Source organism: Lycium barbarum, chromosome 5 (genome assembly GCF_019175385.1).
Source record: "Lycium barbarum isolate Lr01 chromosome 5, ASM1917538v2, whole genome shotgun sequence".
Lineage (NCBI taxonomy): Eukaryota > Viridiplantae > Streptophyta > Magnoliopsida > Solanales > Solanaceae > Lycium > Lycium barbarum.
Window position 1 is genome coordinate 113,441,027 of NC_083341.1, and position 6,376 is coordinate 113,447,402.

At 39.6% G+C, this 6,376-nt stretch overlaps 1 non-coding gene across 1 annotated transcript; it reads right to left on the bottom strand.

The window, feature by feature from the left end:
- Positions 1–3,978: 3,978 nt before the first annotated feature.
- LOC132643079 (small nucleolar RNA R71) lies at positions 3,979–4,084 on the bottom strand. The gene has a single exon (XR_009583527.1). It is a non-coding gene; the product is annotated as a small nucleolar RNA R71 (small nucleolar RNA).
- Between the last annotated feature and the right edge of the window lie 2,292 nt (positions 4,085–6,376).

Here is a 6,376-nt window from a genome sequence, read left to right on the forward strand (position 1 = left end):
AACAAGTCTAATTGACATTATTGGTCGCTCTTCGAGTTCAACTCTTTCACATTTGAAAAAATCATAAAGAGGAAATACGGCCTAACTGTTGGGAAACATTAGGAAGTCCTTAAGAGATCAAGTGCATACTCTTAGAACAACTATTAGAAGTATATCACATTGAAACCTGAAGCATAATATCTAATCAAAGTGGGGAGCACAACCTTAGTTCTCTCTCGCATTAAGTACAATTCAAGTCAAGTATTCAATTACATTACACAACAAATATTTCAAACTATTCGGAATACGATTAAGGCCTTTAAAGACTAGTATCGCATACAATTAGTACCCTTTTCTCTCCATATTCCCTGTGGGATTCGACCTTGACCTTGTTTGGGTTATTATATTGTTTTGGTATCGGATATTGTTTGGTATTGTTTTGGTATCGGATAATGTTTTAGTTTTTATTGGTATTGTTTTGGTATCGGATATTGTTTTTGTTTTTGTTGGTATTGTTTTTATCTTAAATTGTAATATTAAGTATGTGTTTAGGACCCTCTTCGGCTGTTCTTTGCCATGTGTTCTTTTCCCGAAGAGTGTTAGTTTATGTTGAACCTGGCATGTTTAGGATGTTTAGTTAAAAGTAAAGTAAGGATGACTTAAGTTGTGGTGGTCCGTGTTTTCTGGCATATCTAAAAGTGTTTTACGAGTCAATGATATCCTTCCGAAAAATAATCTGTGATGTACATCAAGAATGGGTTGTTGATATTGACATGTATGGTTCTTTTAATGACATTGCAAATAAAGGGTGTCCATGTGTGTGAAATCTTCAAACAGAAGTCAAGTCAGAGTATTAAAACAATCCTTATGCCATTGTGTTGTGAGTTCTTAGTTTCTATTTGTGTATGATGCTTGTAATCTAGAACTTGTCGGTTGGTCGTGCGTGAATTCGAAGGAGAGTTTGATTGTGAAATGATCTTAGGATTGTTTTGTATTGACTCCAGAGCCTGTTTATCTTAAATGAGCCTAGCCTGTACAGAAAATGATCCCTAGTCTCCCATTTTGAGCCTATAGACTTTTTCTTTGATTAGCCGTTAACTAACCTACACCCTTTCTGTGAATAAACCCATTTGGCACCAAGTCCCTCCTTGACACTGAAGAATGACAAAAGAAGCTAAAAGCCTAAGTTGGGGGTGATAAGTGAAAGATGCAGAAAATGAGGCCAAAGGCTTGTTGGGGGTGATCGTGAGTATTGCGGGGCATGATTCGGTGTGGTTAGAATAGATATGAAAAAAAATGGTGTATATATAGATTTATAAGTTCTAAATAAATCCACGCCGGAGCTGTAGGGCCAATAACAAAAGGAAGAAAGGTGAATGAAGTCAAAATGAAGTGTCAAGGAGGGTGAGTCACCACTATCCAAATATTTATCCTACCCGCCCCTAAGCCAATGTTACAAGCTTCAAAATTCCTAATGTGATCATAGTCGAACTGTTCAAAGTTGAAGGCATGGAAAATAAAGGCAAGCCTATGGTATGTGCAAGTATGGTATGCAAATTTCTTTGTGAGTTTGAGTGTCCTTCTGTCTCTTTAGTCTCTTGTCCCATTTATTTTGTAAATACGTGTGTTGGGACATTCTTTGGTCTGTGTAAGGGCGTAAGGATTGTAGATTACGAAGTAATTGGCTTTCTGGAAGTTGAAGTTCATGTGCATAGAGACTCCCATACTATGATTGTGTCATTAATTGAGGTTGCATAGTGAATTGCAATTGCTCTAAAATGTGCATCTTGTGTCACAAATAGGACGTGGATAAGAGCCTAATATTTTTCTTGGATTGAAGAGTCTGTGTTAGAAATACATGCCAAAACCGTAGGCATTCTTATTTTGCTAGATGTCGTGTGTTAGTAGTGGGTCTTGTTGTAGTTGCTTGAGGACAAGCAAAAGCTTAAGTTGGGGGTGTTGATGTGCCGTGAATTTCAGCACATTTTATGTCTTTTTCAATATAAGTGTTGCTTGTTTTTAAGTGTTTGTACATCGTTTCTTATGTTATTTTGGTGTTTTGTAGGGTTGGTTGACTAAGGAACAGAAATGATAAGAAATGCTGAAAAATGGACGACTTAGAGAAAAAGGACGTTCCGTAACTCGAGTTATGGACCGTAACGTGATTCGTACCCCGAGAGGATGATCCAGATATGTGCCGCTAAAAAGGACGGTCCGTAACTCATGTTACGGGCCGTAACGTGTACCGTAATCTGAAGGAAAGTTTTAGTAAGAAGCCTAAGTAGTGTCACATGTTACTCCCAGAAGGACGGCCGTAGCGCAGGTTACGGGGCATAACGTCATGGCGTAACGCATTGGCCACTGAACACTGAAGCCATGATTCGCTGGAAGATACGGACCGTAACCTGTGTTACAGTCCGTCGCAAGAAGCTGTAACAGTTGACCTAATATCAAGCTAACAAAGGACGGAAGCGAAGGACGGACCGTAACCTGTGTTACGGTCCGTAACGATGCCGCAAGGATGTTTTTTTTGTCCAGAACTTTGGTGCGATTTTTGGCCCTATAAATACTTAAAGTTAGGATTTTAACAATGATTCTGATCTTTTGGGAGCATTAACTTTAAGCCTTGGATATTTGTGAAGTGGTTGGAGCATTTAAAGCACCAATTTCACCCCCATTCCACATTGCATTAGCATTGTAAGTACATTATGTTAACTTTTAAGGTTTCTTTGTTAACCAAAATGATGAGTAGCTAATTTTAATTCTAAGGTTGTGGACCCCATGATGGGTATTATGTGAATGTGTTTTTACTATTGATATATGCATAATGGTTGTTGGTATTTATTCTATCTTTGTGCGTTAGCGTTGGGTAATGATTGCAAGTATTAGCCTAAGCCATTATACTAACTTTTCTTGGGAAAGAGAGTTAGTATTGGTAAGATTGAATAACAATGACTCCGGGCGTTAAACCTCGTTTAATAGACTAACTTAGGGATACGAACAAGTCTAATTGGCATTATTGGTCGCTCTTCGAGTTCAACTCTTTCACATTTGAAAAAATCATAAAGAGGAAATACGGCCTAACTGTAGGGAAACATTAGGAAGTCCTTAAGAGATCAAGTGCATACTCTTAGAACAACCATTAGAAGTATATCACATTGAAACCTGAAGCATAATATCAAATCAAAGTGGGGAACACAACCTTAGTCTCTCTCTCGCATTAAGTAAAATTCAAGTCAAAGTATTCAATTACATTACACAACAAATATTTCAAACTATTCGGAATAGGATTAAAGCCTTTAAAAACTAGTATCGCATACAATTAGTACCTTTTTCTCTTCATATTCCCTGTGGGATTCAACCCCAACCTTGTTTGGGTAATTATATTTGACAACGACTGCTTTACGCCACTCATAGGTGTAATTTGAGCATATCAAATTTTGGCGTCGTTGCCGGGGAATACGGTTTTGAAATTTCTGATTGTTGTGTACTTTTCTTTAAAACTTTTTCTATTCCATCACACCTTGTTTGCTGTTTTGGTGAACCAGGTGAACATGGCAGGAAGACATAATCGAAATTAAGGAAACCAAGGTGGGCTCCAAGTGAACCCACCTGCACAAGAAGAGAAGGAAGATGAGAATATATTTGCGGAATTCATCAATGAAGCTGATTATGCTTCTGCTGTGGTCCCTCCTAGGACTGGAAATGCTACTTTCAAAACTGATAGTTCTATGTATCAGCTGCTTAAACTTGAAGGTTATTTTCGAAATTCTTCGGAGGACTGTCCACTCCGACATTTGAAGAACTTCCTGCACGTATGTGCTCAACAATCTCAAGGTGTTATTTCTGCTGATGCACTTCGGTTACGGGTCTTCAAATATTCCTTGGCTGGCCAAGCAAGGGAATCGTATGAAAAGCTTCCCAGCAATTCTATTCATACCTGGAGCGAGCAAGCCAATACATTTCTGAAGAAGTGGTTCCCACCGAGCAAAAAGGCTGAACTTCGAGATAAGATCTTTGAGTTCAAACAGCTCCCGGGGGAATAATTATATTCGGCATGGGAGCAGTTCAAGTACTATCTAGCTCAATCTCCAACTCACGGGTTTCCGAATGCTATTCTCACTGAGAAATTCTACAAGGGCTTAGATACAATGATCAGATTGCTGTCAATACTGCCACGGGAGGATGCTTCATGGACAAGTCATTTATCAACATCACCCGTTTGCTTGATAAACTCACCACCCACAATCAAGCTTGGCATTCAACTAAAAGTGAGAGTCTCTCTTATGGTAGTCCATCACTAGGTTCTGTTACAAAAAACAAAAACCACGAGAGAGATCATGCCTTTGCTCAATTGCAAGTCACGGTGGATCTATTATCAAAGAAGTTGGTAGAAAAGGATGCACATGGGGTAAATGTTGTTGAGGGGATGTACCAAGATGGGCAACAACATTACGAAGATGCTAATTATGTCAACAACTCCCAAAGGAGTTATCAAAGGCAAAATTATCAAGGTCCGGGCCATCACCCATGGCAAAAGCCTCAACACCAATTGCAAGGGAACAATTATAGCAGAAATGATCAGGGAAATCCAAATCAAGGGAATTATAATAACAACATTATGGCAACAAGAGCTCTAACCTCTATATTCCACCAAGGGGGCAAGCATCAAGTTCCCAACAGTGGAGAGGCAATTCAGCTAGCAACTCTGCTAGCAATGCTGCTAATGATTCTGCGGAGCTGAAAAGTATGATGCAGAAAATGCTAATGAATCAGGACAGAACTGAAAGTACGATAAAGGGAATGTCTTAGGTTCAACTATCTCATTCAGCTGCCATTCAGAAGCTTGAATCGCAATTCAGAGACCTTTCCAGAGAAGTACATACTCCTCAACGTGGACAACTACCAAGTGATACAGTTTCAAATCCGAAAGGTAGTGGGGTAAACTCTGTGGAGCATGTAGCTGCTATTAGCACCCGAAGTGGAAAAATACTTCAAGGTAGCTGATAAAAAGGTGATTGATCTTGAGCCAATTGTTGAAGAAGAGGCACAAACTGATGTATCTGATGTTATTGTGGAGGAAGAAACAGAGGAGGAAGTCCCTATTATAGCTGAAGAGGAGAAAAATCTTGATAATCTCATGGCACAAGAAGAAAAACATGATAAGGGGAAGGCAAAACTTTCTAGCGTTCTACGCCCTTTAACTCAAATGTTCAAATCTTCATCGCCTTTTCCTCAAAGGCTAGTGAGGAAAACAGAAAATGACAAGTGTTTGCGATTTTATGATCAACTCAAGCAATTGACGATGAACATTCCTTTCATAGACGCTGTCCAAGAAATGCCTGGGTTTGCTATGTATTTGAAGGATCTCTTAACAAAGAAGAAGAAACCATTGAAACACGACACTGTGGGTATCACTAATCGCGTTACTGCTATTATTTCCAAGACCACAGTGCAAAAAAGGGAAGATCCTGGAGCATTCACTATTCCATGCACCATAGGTCAGCACGATTTTGCCAAGGCGTTGTGTGATAACGGGGCTAGCATAAATCTTATGCCCCTTGAGATTTTCAAGAGATCAGGATTAGGGATACCAAGGCCCACTACCATGAGGTTACAGATGGCTGACAGGTCGATCAAAAGGCAAGTTGGGGTAGTTGATGATGTGCTTGTTCAAATTGGGGAATTCCTACTGCAGGCAGATTTCGTGATTCTTAACTATGCTATTGATCAAGAATTTCCTATTATTCTGGGGAGACCTTTCCTTGCTACAGGGAGGGCTCTTATGGATTCTGAAAAGAATGAAATCAAGTTCCGGGTTAACGATGACGAGGTGATTTTTCACGCCATCAAAGGTATGAAATTGCCTAGTCTTTATCAAAGTATTTCAGTCATTAATTCTTTTGATGTGGTGGATGAAACGGTAGAATTCAAGTGGAGGAAGAATTCTTGGGTGAAGCATTATCGGCCATCTTGGTCAATTTTGATGTAGAAAAAATGGTGGGATATATTGAGACGGTGAATTCACTCACCGGTCTGGGGTCTTACTCTTATGAGCCCAAGAAATTGTCTCTTGATTTAGAGAAGTGAACAACTCCTCCAGCAAAACCGTCAATTATTGAGCCACCGAAGTTGGAGCTCAAGCAACTTCCATCCTATCTTAGGTATGAGTTTCTTGGAGCAAATGCCACTCTCCCAGTTATTGTGTCATCACTTCTGAATGAGGGCCAAACTCATAGACTCATCATAGTTTTGAGGAAACATTTGAGAGTTTTGGGTTGGACTATTGTAGACATCCGGGGGATTCCCTCCGGAATTTGTGAGCACCGAATTCAGTTGGAAGAGGAAAGTTCACCAAGTGTTGAGCATCAGAGAAGATTGAATCCACCGATGCAAG